Source organism: Dromiciops gliroides, chromosome 4 (genome assembly GCF_019393635.1).
Source record: "Dromiciops gliroides isolate mDroGli1 chromosome 4, mDroGli1.pri, whole genome shotgun sequence".
Lineage (NCBI taxonomy): Eukaryota > Metazoa > Chordata > Mammalia > Microbiotheria > Microbiotheriidae > Dromiciops > Dromiciops gliroides.
In genome coordinates, this window is record NC_057864.1 from 9,751,325 (window position 1) to 9,772,132 (window position 20,808).

Below are 20,808 nucleotides of genomic sequence, written 5' to 3' on the forward strand. Positions count from 1 at the left end.
TTTCCATATCTCTTACTTATGATAACTCTGAAGTAGAGAAGTAGAAAAAGAAATTCAAGGCTAAAGAAGTCAATGGAGTCTGGGTGACTCCAGAGGGGAAGTCACATAGTAAGGAGTTGTAAGGCTGAGGCAAAAGATAAAATAATAAAAGATTATGAACATAAAAAAATTTACAATTCATGAACATGGAGTTTGAATATTTGTGCATAATGGCAAAATCAAGGATCTGATTATCTCTTTGTGTAGTTGAAGTGGGCTGGAAGATAAGTCATGAAAATTGAGTAAATGGAAGAAATGGGAATTTAGAGTACTTGAGGCAGAGTGTGTGTGTGTGTGTGTGTGTGTGTGTGTGTGTATGTCTAATATAGATCCTCAAGTATGAGGGATGGACCAGATGTGAAGAGTCACTAAACTCATGGAGAAAGGAAAGAGAATATTCTAAGGATTCATAGATAATAGTTGATATAATAGGAATTGAAGGAATTTTAATAACAGTTTGTAGTAGAGGGAGAGTTTTCATGTGATGAAAAGTGAGAAGTATTTTAACTCAACTTAAATAACCAGTGAGTTGGGGGATGGGAGGGGGGGCAGGAATAGGTCAGGCTAAAATATGAGTGAAACTGCAACAATTACTGGAAATGGTGGCCAGGGAGTCCATGTCACCAGGAGGGGGCCAGGTGTCAGTGAATGCAAGGTGATGGGAAGAGTGAATAGAGAAAAGGTTTGAGATTAAAACAAATTTCATAACTATGGAGCAAAGATATCAGAGAACACATTGTAAAGGAGTGGGAAGATCTGCATTGGCACATAGTCCCTAAAACTAATCTCTCAATACTTAAACATATATTAAGCACCTGGTATGTAATAAGCACAGTGCTAACAACAATGAGGATAGAAACAAAGAAAAATTAAAAAAAATGCCAGCATTCAAGCAGTTCACAGTCTAATGAAGAAGACAGCATGCAAATGACTATGGACAAACAAAGCAATGGCACTAGAATTGAGAGAAAGTGGAAAAGGCTTCTCGTCAAAAGATGGAGTTTTGTTTAGGATTTACAGGACAGCAGGAAAGCTAGGAGATGGAGATGAGAGAACTGGGGCCAAGAGGCACAATGCTTAATCAAGAGACTAAGTGTCTTGTAAGAGGAATCACAAAGAGGCCAGTGTTATTGTCTAGCAGAGTCTCTGGGCCTCATTGAGGGTCCTGGAAAGAAAATCAGAAAGTTAGGCAGGGGCAGGTTGTAAAGGGCTTTGAATGAAACAGATAGGAGTAAGGGAGAAGGCAGTGGGGGATGAGGAATGGGGTTAGTGCAATCAAAAAGTGGAGTTCAGAATAATGGACATAGGAGGGATATGACAGGTGGGACTTTGATAACCATTGAAGAATGAGTTCAGACATATTATCAATGGCTGGAGAGAAGGCAAATGACATGTGATTACACTGTCCAGGGCCCTCTCTCCTTGTTTGAACCTCACACCAGGTGGTGATGCCAAGTCCTATGAGTCCCTAAAGCATGTTGCCTTTGGAATGCTCCCACGCATTCATCATTTCCGAATTATAATTTTTTAATGTCTCTTTGTTCACTTATTGCATTTTAATTTGCTTCACAGTTATCTGTGTATATCTCTTATCTACTAATTCATAAGCTACATGAGGGCAGATACTATGCCTTGCTCATCTTTGTAGCCTCTTTCAGTGACTTGAATATTTGATAAATGTTTGTTACATGTTTATTAAATTGAATGGACATGATTGGTACAAAATAGATAAAATGTGGGGAGCAACTTCTCAATGTTGGGCATATTCCCTCTCAGAATTGGGGAGGGAGGGTGAATAACATGCTCTTTGAGCCGTTCAATGAAGAGAACAATCAATCTGATTCTGTTTCAGAATTGAATCCCATGAAATAAATTTTTATCAAGACCTACCTGGGTGCAAGTTGAGAAGGAGCCTGGAACAATATGGGGCCAGCCTTAGAATCAATCATGCCTCTGGGACATATACACTAGCTATGGGACTACAGGCAAATGACTTACCTTCTCAGGGCCCTGAGCTACTCTCTAAACATATGCATCTCAGAAGACATGGATTATATTTTTCAGGGAAGAGAGATTAAAAAATGAAAGTTGCCCACATCAATGAAACTCTAATGATTTTTTTTGGGGGGGGGAGTTGTCCACACTATGGCTACAAAGTTAAATGGCCCAAACTTTACCTGCTTTCAAAGAAAAAGAAAGCAAATGTAGCTCATGTTCTCTTAGAGCAAAAGTCTTCATTTCACTTGTAATTATCCGTTGGGATCTTAGATCCTAAGGATAATTATAAGTGCCATGATTCTGTCTTGTGACACAGTGAAAAGAGCATTGGCTCAAGCAACAGAGGACAGGCATTCATTTCTCATGGTTTTTACCTGAATAACTTTGCATAATTTTAAAATTGTTTTTTTGAGGGGGGATTTTTTTTAACTGTACCAGGACTTTCTTTGGTCAAGTGGAAGCATTCTACTAGATAGCCTCTGAAATTCCTTCCAGTACTCTCTAAGAACTTCTGACTATTGTGTAGCCCTGACTCATTATCATTTTAAAATTATGAATGGAAATTATGAACATTTCCAGGGATCTAAGTGACCTTCCTGCTACCTTAAATGTGAGAGGTTACCAAATGAAGAACAGTATTTCCACAAACCATACATTTGGAGTCAGGTTGGCTCTCTCAAGAGGAAATGTTAGGATGAGACTCACATTAAACCAATACCCATCCACCAAAAGAGAGTATGACCTTTAAACATAACTGAAGATTCAACATTCCTGGTACAGAGTTTTATATTTTTTTCCTTTGTTCTTGATCGTTTTATCACCCCTAGGAAGCCTAGGAACAGCAACAACAACAACCCCTCCAAAAAAAAATGTTTAGATACTGCCTATCAATTGATGAATCACCCATACAACAATGATAACTCAGTAGGCAATTCTGCAGCTCATTGCATGAGACAAGGTACAATGTAATAATCAGAGAAGCCAGGACATTGAATGGAATCCCAAGAAGCGTTGCTCTGTAGCTCATGAGTACCAGCAGGAAGATACTTGATTGACAAGAAAAAGGACAGAATTGATAACAACTTCAGCTATTTCAGAAATGGTTCTGATAAATGACTCAGGAATTCAGGTGATCTGAGATTAGAAGGAGCCAGGGAATAGTCATTAAAGCACAACTATTGAGGGACTGGATGAAAGCAATGTCAAACCATTAAAAGAAAGGGAGCAACACAATATCTTCATTTCTCTCCAGCTGGTGAAAGAACTTTTTGTTTAATTTGTGGAATATTAGGCATCTAGGAATCTTACTCTTAGGAAGTAGGAATATTAAGCATGGAGAAGAGAGCCCTTAGGACAGGGAGTGGGGGAATAGCACCGTGGATTTGGAGTCAGAGAAATTGGGCTCAGATGTCAAGTATTATTTACAATTTGTGTAACCTTGGGCAGGAGAGTTGTGAGGACAGGGAGTGGATAAGGCTATGGATTTGGAGCCAAAGCAGACCTCAATGAAGATCCCACCCTAGACAATTACCAGCTATGACCTTGAACAAGTTGCTTAGCCTTTCTGTGCCTCAAATTTCTCATTTATAGAATAAGGGAACTAAAGTTAATATCATCTAAAGTCCCTGCTAGCTCGAAATCTGTGAACATCTGATTCTATGAGGTCATGAAACCTACTTGCTCCTCATTCCCCCCCCCCAAAAGTGAGAGGATTGGGGCAGGTGACCATTAAGTCTCCTTCCAATTCAAAATCTAAGATTTTATAATTATATACTAGCTATCTTCAAGGCCTTTAAAGGTCATCGGGAGGAAGAAAAATTCAACATTTTCAGCATGGTCCAAGTAGGCAGAACCAGTAATGAAGGGTACAAAGAAGACAATTTTGACTTGACCTCCAAAAAATCATCCTGATAGAGCTCTACCAAAGAGGTCTTTTCTTCACTGATATTTTCAAGAAAAGGCTCAATGGCCACTTGTCAGGATTATTGTACTGTATATTCTGTGACTGAATGACTGACTCCATAGGTCCTCCCAAATCTAAAATTTTGTGCTTGTCACACTGTTTCCTAAAATAAAAGGGGTTCCAAAAGGTCACAATCAAATAAAAAAACTCAGAGCTAGGAGAGGTTACAGATTTCTTGTGCCCATCTGCCCCTGCCTGATCCTAGCTGAAAAACAATCTGTCCTTTCATTCGTCCCTCATAGCTCTCTGTTATCTATACATTTCATAAACATATCTTCTATGTCCTTATCCAGCAGGGAACTGGAATGGAAATAGTGACTTCATTGGTACCAGGAGCTCCCAAGTGAAGGAAACCCCTACCCATGTAAGTTGGCAACCTTTCTACAACTGACAGTCTCAGGGAATTGCCAAGTGCAGTGAAAGGTTAAACGACTCGTACAGGGTGATATTAACAGTAATTGTGAGAAGTGGGTCTTTAACCCCAGTCTTCCCAAGTTCAAGGCCAACTGTCTAACCACCAAGCTATAATACTTGGTATTTATCCAATGCATCAATATGTTGATGTGCCTGTGTTCTTTCCAATGAGAGTATTTTCTCCAACTTTGAATATTATCAATTGTCACTTGTTTAATTTTATTTTGAAATGAGCAAGCATTTTTTAAAAATTTCTCCACAAATATATGGTGGTGTCATAAGTGGATAAAGGTCACATGGTAAATGGAAGAAAGAAAGACCAAGACTATAAAGGGAATTACTGAAAGACAATGGATCTGCAGTACCAGATTTCAAACTATACTACAAAGTAGTAATTATCGAAACAATCTAATACTTGCTAAGAAATTGAATAATGGACCAGTGGAATTGAATAGGTACACAATTCACAGTAGCATCTGACTATAGTAATGTAGTTTTTAATAAACCAAAACACCAAAGCTTTGAGGGAAAGAACACACTATTCGACAAAAATTACTGGGAAAACTGGAAAGCAGTTTGTCATAAACTAGGCATGGTCCAACATCTCACATCATATAGAAAGGTAAGGTCAAAATGAGTATATCATTTAAACACAAGTAAATTAAGGGAGCATGAAAAATTTTTACCTATCAGACCCTGGATAAATGAATAGTGTATGACTAAATGAGAGATAGAGAGGATAATGGGAAATAAAGTGAGGTGAAATATGAGACCCAGGAAAATGAAGTGATTTGTCTAAAGACACACAGATAGTTGAGAAAGGATCTGGGTTCCAACCCCAGCTCTTCTGAAAGCAAGACTAGTACCCTTTCCATTCTTCCATTCTATATCTTTAATGGGGCTACAACTTGCATCGTTTTATTGAATAGTTTAATTCTTGTTTCTAATCAGTAATGTCTCTTTAGAACCTGGCAGGGGATGAGGAAAGATGATCAATGATGGCCTACTGAGATTTTCACCAGAAATCTCTTCAGGAAAGCACTCTAGTCTTTGTTATTGGCACAGCCCTTGTCTTGCTAAGCTGTTTGTGTACACTTCTGGTAGGGTACAAATCATGATGAATCTCTCCCTACTAAATTCACTCAGGGGTTCTGGGGCTTCATGTTTACCTTGCCTTAGAATCTTCTACCTTAATACCCTTTCATTTAAGACATTTGAAAAATGGATGGAAGCTTCTTTTCTTTCTGTCATCAAAAAGTTAAAAAAAAAAAAAAGGTTATGGATTCTGGTGTGTTATTTCTAGAGAGGGGTGAGCCTAACTCAGGCAGAGGGGTGGGGGAGGGGGAGAGGGCATTCCTCAAGGATTACCATCAGACCTAATTTTCTGACATATGGACATTAGGGGTGAGGATTCTGCAACCAAAGCTGGTTAATTATCATTCTAAATGATAATTTGCATTTATACAGCACCTTTTATAGGAGCCAATCAAATCATTAAAGCTATTACACTAATGAATGCTAGGCAGGCAGTGTCATTACTTTCATCATATAGCTAGGCAGCCAGGGTCTCAAAGGAGAACTGGGAGAGTGACCAATTATATATAGTCATAGCTATTTTCCAACTAGCCCTTCCTGCTTGAGTATCATACAAACCCTCCTCCCTCGACTCCAAACACAGACACACACAACCAGGGTTATAACACTCAGGGTTATAACTAGCTTTTCTATACTGCTCTTATGTTTTCAAAGCTATGGAGAAGATGAATTGAGACATGAAGGATGGTAGTAAGAGAACAATTTATAGGGTGAGGTGAATAGTGGTGAGTAGCTGAACCAGTTTCATATGCATGGAGAAAAGGAGGAAGATGTGAGAGAAGTTGTGTTGGGGGGGGGGGGGAGGAAAGAACTGAAAAAGTAGGCAAAAGAGACAAAGGGAAAAGGAGGAATAATTATCCAATTATTCAATATTATTATTATCAATATTATGACTGCCTAGGAAGATGGCAATAGCTTTGATAGAAATCAGGTCACTCTCATGTAAAAAGAGAAGGCATGAGTAAGACGCAAAAAAGAGCCCTCTCCATTGAGAGCTTCTGTATCAATAGGGAAGAAGCCAACACAAACTCAGATGAGGACAATAGCCTCAAATTGTCTACATCTGAAGCCTCACAAGGGAAGGTGAATTGGTCGCAAGAACAAAAAGCCTTCCTGGAAGAGCTCAAAAAGGATTTTAAAAATCAATTGCAAGAGGTAGAAGAAAAAATGGGGAGAGAAATGAAAGCAAAACAAAAAAACTATGAAAAAAGAATCAGCAGCTTGGAAAAGGAAGCTGAAGAAAACAAAGCCTTAAAAAATTCATTTGGCCAAATGGAAAGAAAGCTGCATAATCTCACTGAAGAAAACAATACCTTAAAAAATTCACTTAGCCAAATGGAAAAAGGTGCATAATCTCACTGAAGAAAACAGTACCTTAAAAAAATTCACTTAGCCAAATGGAAAAAAAGGTGCATAATCTCACTGAAGAAAACAATGCCTTAAAAATTAAAGTGGCACAGTTGGAAGATAAGGAATCCATGAGACACCAAGAATCAGTCAAGCAGAATAAAAAAAAATGAAAAAATAGAAGAAAATGTGAAATACCTCATTGGAAAGACAACTAATCTGGAAAACAGATCGAGGACAGACAATTTGAGAATCATTGGACTGCCTGAAAGCCATGACCAGAAAAAGAATCTAGATACCATATTCCAGGAAATTATTAAGGAGAACTGCCCTGATATCATAGAATCAGAGGATAAAATCATCATTGAAAGAATCCATCGATCACCTCCTGAAAGAGACCCCAAAAGGAAAACTCCAAGGAATATTGTAGCCAAATTCCAGAATTCTCAGGTGAAGGAGAAAATACTCCAAGCAGCCAGAAAGAAGCAATTTAAATATCATGGAGCCACAGTCAGGATTGCTCAGGACGTGGCAGCTTCAACATTAAAGGACCGCAAGGCTTGGAATATGATATTCCGGAAAGCAAAGGAGCTTGGATTGCAGCGGAGAATCTATTACCCAGCAAAAATGGGCATTTTCTTTCAGGGGAAAAGATGGACATTTAATGACATTGGGGACTTCCAATCTTTCCTGGTGAAAAGACCAGAACTGAATAGAAAATTTGATCTCAACATACAAGACTCAAGAGAAGTTTAAAAAGGTAAACAGAGGGGAAAAAAAAGTTACCCTATTAGGTTAAACTGTTTATATCTCTACACAGGAAGATAATACTCATAACTCTTAAGAACTGTAAATGTATTTGGGCAGAGAGAAGGACTTTATATAGAGGGTATAAATATAAATTATCTTTGATGTGATGATACAAAAGAATTAAGGGGATAAAAAGGGAGTCTATGGGGAGGAGAGGAAAGGGGAGGTGGAATGGGATGAATTATATCATATGAAGAGGTGGAAAAAAACCTATTACAATAGAGGGAAAGAAAGGAGGGGGGAACATGGTTTCAACCCTATTCTCATTAGATTTGACTCAAAGAGGGAATAACATATACGTTCATTGGGATAAAGAAACTTAACTCATTCTTTAGGGAAACAAAAGGGGAAGGGAAAGGGGGGGGACTGATAGAAGGGAGGACAAAAGCAAGGGAGAAAAGGGTAAAGAAAAGAGAGGGGGGTGATAAAAAGGGAGGGCAGATTGGGGGAGGCAGGGGTAAGAAGTAAAACGTCGGTGAGGAGGAATAGGGTGAAAGAAGGGGGAAAAGTACAAAGGGGGTAAATAGAATGGAGGGGAATAGACAGTCAGTAATAATAACTGTGAATGTGAATGGGATGAACTCTGCTATAAAAGAGAAGCGAATTGCAGAGTGGATTAAAAACCAGAACCCTACAATATGCTGCTTACAAGAAACACATTTGAAGCAGAGAGATACACACAGAGTAAAGGTTAAAGGCTGGAGCAGAATATATTATGCCTCAGCTAAAGTAAAAAAGGCAGGGGTAGCAATCCTTATCTCAGACAAAGTGCAGGCAAAAATAGATCTCATTAAAAGAGATAAGGAAGGAAATTACATCTTACTTAAAGGTACTATAGATAATGAATTAATATCAATATTGAATCTGTATGCGCCAAGTGGTATAGCATCCAAGTTCTTAGAGAAGTTAAATGAGTTACAAGAGGAATTAGACAGTAATACTATACTAGTGGGGGATCTGAATCTCCCCCTCTCAGAATTAGATAAATCTAGCCAAAAAATAAATAAGAAAGAAGTGAAAGAGGTGAATAGATTACTAGAAAAGTTAGACATGATAGATGTCTGGAGAAAATTGAATGGGGATAGAAAGGAATATACCTTTTTCTCAGCAGTACATGGCACATTTTCAAAAATTGACCATGTATTAGGGCACAAAAACATCATAGTCAAATGTAGAAAGGCAGAAATAGTAAATGCATCCTTCTCAGATCATGATGCAATAAAAATTACATGTAAGAAAGAGCCAGGGAAAAGTAGAATGAAAATCAATTGGAAACTAAATAATTTCATTCTAAAGAATGAATGGGCCAAACAAGAAATCATAGAAACAACCAATAACTTTATCCAAGAGAATGACAATAATGAGACAACATACCAAAATCTATGGGATGCAGCCAAAGCAGTGCTTAGGGGAAAATTTATAGCTCTAAATGCTTACATGAATAAGAAAGAGAAAGAGATTAATGAATTGGGCATGCAACTTAAAAAGCTAGAAAAAGAACAAATTAGAAATCCCCAATTAGACACTAAATTAGAGATTCTGAAAATTAAAGGAGAAATCAATAAGATTGAAAGCAAAAAAACTATAGAATTAATCAATAAAACTAAGAGCTGGTTTTATGAAAAAAACCAATAAAATAGATAAAATATTGGTTAATTTGATTAAAAAAAAGAAAGAAGAAAACCAAATTACCAGTATCAAAAATGAAAAGGGTGATGTTACCACCAATGAAGTGGAAATTAAAGCAATAATTAGGAAATATTTTGCCCAACTGTATGCCAATAAATTTGACAATCTAAATGAAATGGATGAATATTTACAAAGATACAAACTGCCCAGGTTAACTGAAGAGGAAATAAAATCCTTAAATAAACCCATATTAGAAAAAGAAATTGAACAAGCCATTAATGAACTCCCTAAGAAAAAATCCCCAGGGCCAGATGGGTTTACGGGTGAATTTTACCAAACATTTAAAGAACAATTAATTCCAATATTATACAAATTGTTTGAAAAATAGGTGAAGAAGGAGTTCTACCAAATTCGTTTTATGACACAAATATGGTGGTGATACCAAAACCAGGCAAAGCAAAAACAGAGAAAGAAAATTATAGACCAATCTCCCTAATGAATATTGATGCTAAAATCTTAAATAAGATATTAGCAAGGAGATTACAGCAAGTGATCACCAGGATAATACACTATGACCAGGTGGGATTTATACCAGGAATGCAGGGCTGGTTCAACATTAGGAAAACTATTAACATAATCAACCACATCAATAAGAAAACCAACCAAAATCATATGATTATCTCAATAGATGCAGAGAAAGCTTTTGACAAAGTACAGCACCCATTCCTAATAAAAACACTAGAGAGTTTAGGAATAGGGGGAGCTTTCCTTAGAATAATAAACAGTATCTACCTAAAGCCATCAGCAAGTATTATATGCAATGGAGATAAATTAGAGGCCTTCCCAATAAGATCAGGGGTGAAACAGGGATATCCATTATCACCCCTATTATTTAATATTGTTCTAGAAATGTTAGCTTTAGCAATCAGAGAAGAGAAAGGAATTAAAGGAATTAGAATAGGCAAGGAGGAAACAAAACTATCACTCTTTGCAGATGATATGATGGTATACTTAAGGAATCCTCGAGAATCAAGTCAAAAATTACTTGAAACAATTAACAACTTTAGCAAAGTAGCAAGATATAAAATAAATCCACATAAATCATCAGCATTTCTATACATGACCAACAAAGTCCAGCAGCAAGAGATAGAAAGAGAAATTCCATTTAAAGTAACGGTAGATAATATAAAATACTTGGGAGTCTACTTGCCAAGACAAACCCAGAAACTCTATGAACACAACTACCAAACACTCTTCACACAAATCAAATCAGATCTAAATAATTGGAAAGATATCAACTGCTCATGGATAGGCAGAGCTAATATAGTAAAAATGACAATACTGCCTAAATTAATTTACTTATTCAGTGCCATACCAATCAGACTACCTAAAAATTATTTTATACAGCTAGAAAAAATAATAACAAATTCATCTGGAAAAACAAAAAATCAAGAATATCCAGGGAAATAATGAAAAAAAATTCACAGGAAGGTGGGTTAGCGGTACCAAACCTGGAGCTTTACTATAAAGCGGCAGTCATCAAAACTATCTGGTACTGGCTAAAAAATAGAGTGGTAGATCAATGGAATAGGCTAGGCTCAGGAAATGCAGTAGTAAATGACACTAGTAATGTAGTGTTTGATAAACCCAAAGACTCCAGCTTCTGGAATAGGAACTCAGTATTTGACAAAAACTGCTGGGAAAACTGGAAGATAGTATGGCAGAAATTAGGCATAGACCAACATCTTACACCTTATACTAAAATAAGGTCAAAATGGATACATGATTTAGACATAAGGGGTGATACCATAGGTAAATTAGGAGAGAAAGGAATAGTGTACCTATCAGATCTTTGGAAAGGAGAACAGTTTTTGACCAAACATGAGATAGAGTATATTATAAAATCTAAAGTGGATGATTTTGATTATATTAAATTAAAAAATTTTTGTACAAACAGAAGCAATGCATCCAAAATTGGAAGGGAGGCAGAAAGCTGGGAAACAATTTTTGAGGCCAGTGCTTCTGATAAAGGCCTCATCTCTAAAATATATAGGGAATTAAATCAAATTTATAAGAATCCAAGTCATTCCCCAATAGAGAAATGGTCAAAGGATATGAACAGGCAGTTTTCTGATGAAGAAACCAAAGCTATCTATTCCCATATGAAAAAATGCTCTAAATCTCTAATGATTAGAGAGATGCAAATTAAAACAACTCTGAGGTACCACCTGACACCTATCAGATTGGCTAAAATGACAAAAAAGGAAGATAATAAATGTTGGAGAGGCTGTGGGAAAATTGGAACACTAATGCATTATTGGTGAAGCTGTGAGCTGATCCAACCATTCTGGAGAGCAATTTGGAATTATGCCCAAAGGGCAATAAAGCTGTGCATACCCTTTGACCCAGCAATCCCACTTTTAGGTCTTTTGCCCAAAGAAATCATGGAAGGGGGAAAGGGACCCACATGTACAAAAATATTTATAGCTGCTCTTTACGTGGTAGCAAGGAATTGGAAGTTGAGGGGGTGCCCATCAATTGGGGAATGGCTGGACAAGTTGTGGTATATGAATACAATGGAATACTATTGTGCTGTAAGAAATGATGAGCAGGAAGAGTTCAGAGAAACCTGGAGGTTCTTACGTGAGCTGATGATGAGTGAGATGAGCAGAACCAGAAGAACATTGTACACAGTATCATCAACATTGAGTGTTGACCTACTGTGATGGACTATATTCTTCTCACCAATGCAATGGTACAGAAGAGTTCCAGGGAACTCATGATAGAAGAGGATCTCCAAATCCAAGAAAAAAAAAAGAAAGAAAGAACTGTGGAGTATAGATGCTGATTGAACCATATTATTTCTTTTGTTTTGGGTGCTGTTGTTTTTTTTTTCTATTTTGAGGTTTTGCATCACTGCTCTGATTCTTTCTCTTGTAACAGGATTAATGCAGAAATAGGATTAATGTTATTATGTGTATATATATGTGTGTGTATATATATATATATATCTATATGTATATGTATAGAGATATATAGATATAACCTATATCAGATTACCTGCTGTCTAGGGGAGGGGGGAGGGAGGGGAGGGAGGGAGAAAATTCTGAAATTGTAAAGCATGTATAAACAAAAGTTGAGAACTATCTTTACGTGTAATGGAAAAAATAAAATATCTCATAAAAAAAAATAAAAAATAAATAAATAAAAAGAGAAGGCAATAAGATCCATATGGGCCATGAGTTTGAGATAGCTACCAATACACAGGAAGAACTATCCAGCAGGTAGTTGGTGATGTGCCTTCAAGCTTTTGCTTGAAGACATTACATGAATGGGAAGGCACAAAGTCATAGAGCAAACAGTACTGTGTTGGCTATTTCTAATGACTAAGCAGTCTTACTACCTGAAGCCTAAAATGAATGGATGCATTGCAGCTTTCACCCAAAGCTCCTGGTTCAGCCTTTGGGGGTTATTTCAACATGATGGCCTTTGAATCTTAACTATATCAATGAAGGATTTTGAGAAGAAAAATTCCCTGTTTCCTGAAAGTATTTTTTCAAGGCAAGTACTAAAGATAGTGATGACTACCAACAACTATATATGACCTTAAATGTGGAATACATATAAAATCTCATCTGATCCTCACAAAAATCTTAATATCTCCATTTTACAGATGAGGAAACTGAAGCTGAGAGGATAAATTAATTGTCTAGGATGATACAGCTATAATAGTAAATTTGTGCAGCAGGATTTGAACTCAGATCTTCCTTACTCCAAGTCAATAGTTGGCTGTAATTCAGACAATATTAAACTTATGGAAAGAGAGTAGTTGGGGAGATAGAGGTAAATAATTTTATTTTATGATATATGCATATCATAAAACAAAATTTCCACTTTCCTCTTTTGTGACTGCCTAGACAGCTGTGCTTAACTGTCTTGACAGATATGGGAGTGCACTTAAAGCAATCTCAAAATACACCTTAGCAACATTGGAGGTAGGTGATAAATTTTTCTATAGCTGAAATTCATGACTCTTCACTTACCATTCTACTGAATGCACAAATCCAAATGATCCCTACAGATTAAATGCTCTACAATTGATACATTCACTATTGTTTGGGCTGTCTGTATTTACAAAGCTGTGTGGAATAATGGAAAGATCACTTGTTTGGGATCAAAGGACAAGGGTTCAAATCTTACTGCAACTTATAAAAGTGTGATAATGGGCAAATCAATTCATTTCACTATGGTTCTGTTTTCTTGTTTGTAAAATGAAGAGGTTGGTACTAGATGATTTCTAAAAGTCCTTATAATTCTACACATTTATATTTCTCCCTATCTTTGGGGCACATAAGTGATTGTCCAATGAAAAAAGACACTTATTACATGAACTTGATTTCCCTCAAAGTGTATAGAGTGTCATGCAATCTCTTTAAACTGACCATGTTCCTATGAGAGGCATCATGGTATAAAAACTAAAATGGTGACCTTGGAGTAAGGAAGACATATTCAAGTCCTCTCTCTGATATGCCCTAGCTATGTGACTCTAGAGGTGTGCTGGAACTCAAATCAGCTCAAGGGAGATGATTATTAAATTTTCACTGTAAACATTTATGCTTTCAGAATCAGGAAATACTATAAACCAGATTTTGTTTTGCTATTTTATTGATGATTTAGACATAAGAAAATTATGCGGGCAGGGGGGCAGCTAGGCAGTGCAGTGGATAAAATACCGGCCCTCGATTCAGGAGGAACTGAGTTCAAATCCAACCTCAGACACTTGACACTTACTGGCTGTGCAACCCTGGGCAAGTCACTTAACCCTCATTGCCCCACATAAAATAAAACAAAACAAAACAGAAAAAGAATATGATGAAGGAATGTGAATAATGAAGAATAAACTTAAAAGTGTGTTGTACACACCACAGATACATGTCTACACAGAGAGCTAGATGTTAAATATTTATTCATCTGCCCATATTTGTTAACCATATTCTTAATCTCTTAGTGTTCTAGATAACTCTCAAAGACTTTAAGTTATAGAGCTTGTAGAAGTTTCCACATTATGACTTCACTGTATAAAGAGAATCTCTAGTCTGTACTCTGCTTACCCCACCTCAAAAAACTAGCCAAAATTAAGTATCTTCAAAGAGAAGGCCTGTGACTTCTTAGCTTTGTTGGCAGCCTGTCATGCAACCAAGGAATTGAGTGCTTCTTGCATGGCAGGCACTTTGCTGGATCCTGGCAATATAAAGAGGACATTGTTCTTTCCCTCAAGGTTCTTACATTCCAATGTGAAGAAAAAAATGTTCCAGTATAGATATAAACAAAATATATACAGGGGAATTTTGGGAGGAGGTAGGCACAGAGATTTTGGAAAGTGAAAAGGGTTAAATGTGATCATGGAAGGGAAATGGGGAGACCTCCCCACATTCAAACTAATGACCATGTTCATTAAAGAATAAATCCTCTCCTTGGATTTAGAAAGAGGCAACAGGTTTTCACCATCTGCTCCCCCAGCCATTTTTGAGCACCTGTGGCATCTCCTACACAATCCAGAATTATTAAATGATTATTGCAGTGGGCCTGTGAGAGCTCCCACCTGGTTATATTAAGGTTGAAGAATGTCTTCTTTTGTCCCATGGCCATTTTCCTTTGAAAAGTGTAGCATCTCTAAGCTTCTGGGCCCCAAACAAATCCACAATGATGAATGTGCTCTCATCAGACAAAAAGCACAACTTTAAAAAAAATTCAAAACTTCTTTATTTTATGCTGATGGAGTGTCTGGAGGTTTATAAGTACTACTCAAAGAATATATCCATGAGAGACTAGTCGGGAATGGGGAAGCAAAGAGGCAGATTGGAGGAGAGGAAAGCAAAAGGAAATTTCTTGTTAGGGAACCAAGATGGATGGTGGCAGTGGTTTGGGTGGGTGGTAGCAAGAATGGAACCAAATGCTTAGTCTGGACTTGGAGACTCCTTACTAGGTACTCTTTTATTCCAGCAAAACTAGGTGACTCTATGATCCTCATTTCAAGACTGTGCTATGTTCTCTTGACTCTTTGTCATTAACCTAGCTTTTATCTATGCCAGGAATGCTATACACTCTCTCTCTCCTTATTGAATCCCTGCCTTATCCGTGAAGCCTTTCTTTTTTTTTTTTATCTTTGACGTATTTTATTTTTTCCATTACATGTAAAGATATTTCTCAACTTTTGTTTATACATGCTTTACAATTTCAGATTTTTCTCCCTCCCTCCCTCCCCTCCCTCCCCCCTCCCCTAGACAGCAGGTAATCTGATATAGGTTATATCTATATATCTCTATACATATACATATAGATATACATATAGATATATATATACACACACACATATATATACACATAATAACATTAATCCTATTTCTGCATTAATCCTGTTACAAGAGAAAGAATCAGAGCAGTGATGCAAAACCTCAAAATAGAAAGAAAAAAAAACCAACAGCACCCAAAACAAAAGAAATAATATGGTTCAATCAGCATCTATACTCCACAGTTCGTTCTTTCTTTTTTTTTCTTGGATTTGGAGATCCTCTTCTATCATGAGTTCCCTGGAACTCTTCTGTACCATTGCATTGGTGAGAAGAATATAGTCCATCACAGTAGGTCAACACTCAATGTTGATGATACTGTGTACAATGTTCTTCTGGTTCTGCTCATCTCACTCATCATCAGCTCACGTAAGAACCTCCAGGTTTCTCTGAACTCTTCCTGCTCATCATTTCTTACAGCACAATAGTATTCCATTGTATTCATATACCACAACTTGTCCAGCCATTCCCCAATTGATGGGCACCCCCTCAACTTCCAATTCCTTGCTACCACGTAAAGAGCAGCTATAAATATTTTTGTACATGTGGGTCCCTTTCCCCCTTCCATGATTTCTTTGGGCAAAAGACCTAAAAGTGGGATTGCTGGGTCAAAGGGTATGCACAGCTTTATTGCCCTTTGGGCATAATTCCAAATTGCTCTCCAGAATGGTTGGATCAGCTCACAGCTCCACCAACAATGCATTAGTGTTCCAATTTTCCCACAACCTCTCCAACATTTATTATCTTCCTTTTTTTGTCATTTTAGCCAATCTGATAGGTGTCAGGTGGTACCTCAGAGTTGTGTTAATTTGCATCTCTCTAATCATTAGAGATTTAGAGCATTTTTTCATATGGGAATAGATAGCTTTGGTTTCTTCATCAGAAAACTGCCTGTTCATATCCTTTGACCATTTCTCTATTGGGGAATGACTTGGATTCTTATAAATTTGATTTAATTCCCTATATATTTTAGAGATGAGGCCTTTATCAGAAGCACTGGCCTCAAAAATTGTTTCCCAGCTTTCTGCCTCCCTTCCAATTTTGGATGCATTGCTTCTGTTTGTACAAAAATTTTTTAATTTAATATAATCAAAATCATCCACTTTAGATTTTATAATATACTCTATCTCTTGTTTGGTCAAAAACTGTTTTGCTTTCCAAAGATCTGATAGGTACACTATTTCTTTCTCTCCTAATTTACCTATGGTATCACCTCTTATGTCTAAATCATGTATCCATTTTGACCTTATTTTAGTATAAGGTGTAAGATGTTGGTCTATGCCTAATTTCTGCCATACTATCTTCCAGTTTTCCCAGCAGTTTTTGTCAAATACTGAGTTCCTATTCCAGAAGCTGGAGTCTTTGGGTTTATCAAACACTACATTACTAGTGTCATTTACTACTGCATTTCCTGAGCCTAGCCTATTCCATTGATCTACCACTCTATTTTTTAGCCAGTACCAGATAGTTTTGATGACTGCCGCTTTATAGTAAAGCTCCAGGTTTGGTACCGCTAACCCACCTTCCTGTGAATTTTTTTTCATTATTTCCCTGGATATTCTTGATTTTTTGTTTTTCCAGATGAATTTTGTTATTATTTTTTCTAGCTGTATAAAATAATTTTTAGGTAGTCTGATTGGTATGGCACTGAATAAGTAAATTAATTTAGGCAGTATTGTCATTTTTACTATATTAGCTCTGCCTATCCATGAGCAATTGATATCTTTCCAATTATTTAGATCTGATTTGATTTGTGTGAAGAGTGTTTGGTAGTTGTGTTCATAGAGTTCCTGGGTTTGTCTTGGCAAGTAGACTCCCAAGTATTTTATATTATCTACCGTTACTTTAAATGGAATTTCTCTTTCTATCTCTTGCTGCTGGACTTTGTTGGTCATGTATAGAAATGCTGATGATTTATGTGGATTTATTTTATATCCTGCTACTTTGCTAAAGTTGTTAATTGTTTCAAGTAATTTTTGACTTGATTCTCGAGGATTCCTTAAGTATACCATCATATCATCTGCAAAGAGTGATAGTTTTGTTTCCTCCTTGCCTATTCTAATTCCTTTAATTCCTTTCTCTTCTCTGATTGCTAAAGCTAACATTTCTAGAACAATATTAAATAATAGGGGTGATAATGGACATCCCTGTTTCACCCCTGATCTTATTGCGAAGGCCTCTAATTTATCTCCATTGCATATAATACTTGCTGATGGCTTTAGGTAGATACTGTTTATTATTCCAAGGAAAGCTCCCCCTATTCCTAAACTCTCTAGTGTTTTTATTAGGAATGGGTGCTGTACTTTGTCAAAAGCTTTCTCTGCATCTATTGAGATAATCATATGATTTTGGTTGGTTTTCTTATTGATGTGGTTGATTATGTTAATAGTTTTCCTAATGTTGAACCAGCCCTGCATTCCTGGTATAAATCCCACCTGGTCATAGTGTATTATCCTGGTGATCACTTGCTGTAATCTCCTTGCTAATATCTTATTTAAGATTTTAGCATCAATATTCATTAGGGAGATTGGTCTATAATTTTCTTTCTCTGTTTTTGCTTTGCCTGGTTTTGGTATCACCACCATATTTGTGTCATAAAACGAATTTGGTAGAACTCCTTCTTCACCTATTTTTCCAAATAATTTGTATAATATTGGAATTAATTGTTCTTTAAATGTTTGGTAAAATTCACCCGTAAACCCATCTGGCCCTGGGGATTTTTTCTTAGGGAGTTCATTAATAGCTTGTTCAATTTCTTTTTCTAATATGGGTTTATTTAAGGATTTTATTTCCTCTTCAGTTAACCTGGGCAGTTTGTATCTTTGTAAATATTCATCCATTTCATTTAGATTGTCAAATTTATTGGCATACAGTTGGGCAAAATATTTCCTAATTATTGCTTTAATTTCCACTTCATTGGTGGTAACATCACCCTTTTCATTTTTGATACTGGTAATTTGGTTTTCTTCTTTCTTTTTTTTAATCAAATTAACCAATATTTTATCTATTTTATTGGTTTTTTTCATAAAACCAGCTCTTAGTTTTATTGATTAATTCTATAGTTTTTTTGCTTTCAATCTTATTAATTTCTCCTTTAATTTTCAGGATCTCTAATTTAGTGTCTAATTGGGGATTTCTAATTTGTTCTTTTTCTAACTTTTTAAGTTGCATGCCCAATTCATTAATCTCCTCTTTCTCTTTTTTATTCATGTAAGCATTTAGAGCTATAAATTTTCCCCTAAGCACTGCTTTGGCTGCATCCCATAGATTTTGGTATGTTGTCTCACTATTGTCATTCTCTTGGATAAAGTTATTGATTGTTTCTATGATTTCTTGTTTGGCCCATTCATTCTTTAGAATGAAATTATTTAGTTTCCAATTGATTTTCATTCTACTTTTCCCTGGCTCTTTCTTACATGTAATTTTTATTGCATCATGATCTGAGAAGGATGCATTTACTATTTCTGCCTTTCTACATTTGACTATGATGTTTTTGTGCCCTAATACATGGTCAATTTTTGAAAATGTGCCATGTACTGCTGAGAAAAAGGTATATTCCTTTCTATCCCCATTCAATTTTCTCCAGACATCTATCATGTCTAACTTTTCTAGTAATCTATTCACCTCTTTCACTTCTTTCTTATTTATTTTTTGGCTAGATTTATCTAATTCTGAGAGGGGGAGATTCAGATCCCCCACTAGTATAGTATTACTGTCTAATTCCTCTTGTAACTCATTTAACTTCTCCTCTAAGAACTTGGATGCTATACCACTTGGCGCATACAGATTCAATATTGATATTACTTCATTATCTATAGTACCTTTAAGTAAGATGTAATTTCCTTCCTTATCTCTTTTAATGAGATCTATTTTTGCCTGCACTTTGTCTGAGATAAGGATTGCTACCCCTGCCTTTTTTACTTTAGCTGAGGCATAATATATTCTGCTCCAGCCTTTAACCTTTACTCTGTGTGTATCTCTCTGCTTCAAATGTGTTTCTTGTAAACAGCATATTGTAGGGTTCTGGTTTTTAATCCACTCTGCAATTCGCTTCCGTTTTATAGCAGAGTTCATCCCATTCACATTTACCGTTATTATTACTGACTGTCTATTCCCCTCCATTCTATTTACCCCCTTTGTACTTTTCCCCCCTTCTTTCACCCTATTCCTCCTCACCGACGTTTTACTTCTTACCCCTGCCTCCCCCAATCTGCCCTCCCTTTTTATCACCCCCCTCTCTTTTCTTTACCCTTTTCTCCCTTGCTTTTGTCCTCCCTTCTATCAGTCCCCCCCCTTTCCCTTCCCCTTTTGTTTCCCTAAAGAATGAGTTAAGTTTCTTTATCCCAATGAACGTATATGTTATTCCCTCTTTGAGTCAAATCTAATGAGAATAGGGTTGAAACCATGTTCCCCCCTCCTTTCTTTCCCTCTATTGTAATAGGTTTTTTTCCACCTCTTCATATGATATAATTCATCCCATTCCACCTCCCCTTTCCTCTCCTCCCCATAGACTCCCTTTTTATCCCCTTAATACTTTTGTATCATCACATCAAAGACAATTTATATTTATACCCTCTATATAAAGTCCTTCTCTCTGCCCAAATACATTTACAGTTCTTAAGAGTTATGAGTATTATCTTCCTGTGTAGAGATATAAACAGTTTAACCTAATAGGGTAACTTTTTTTTTCCCCTCTGTTTACCTTTTTAAACTTCTCTTGAGTCTTGTATGTTGAGATCAAATTTTCTATTCAGTTCTGGTCTTTTCACCAGGAAAGATTGAAAGTCCCCAATGTCATTAAATGTCCATCTTTTCCCCTGAAAGAAAATGCCCATTTTTGCTGGGTAATAGATTCTCCGCTGCATTCCAAGCTCCTTTGCTTTCCGGAATATCATATTCCAAGCCTTGCGGTCCTTTAATGTTGAAGCTGCCACGTCCTGAGCAATCCTGACTGTGGCTCCATGATATTTAAATTGCTTCTTTCTGGCTGCTTGGAGTATTTTCTCCTTCACCTGAGAATTCTGGAATTTGGCTACAATATTCCTTGGAGTTTTCCTTTTGGGGTCTCTTTCAGGAGGTGATCGGTGGATTCTTTCAATGATGATTTTATCCTCTGATTCTATGATATCAGGGCAGTTCTCCTTAATAATTTCCTGGAATATG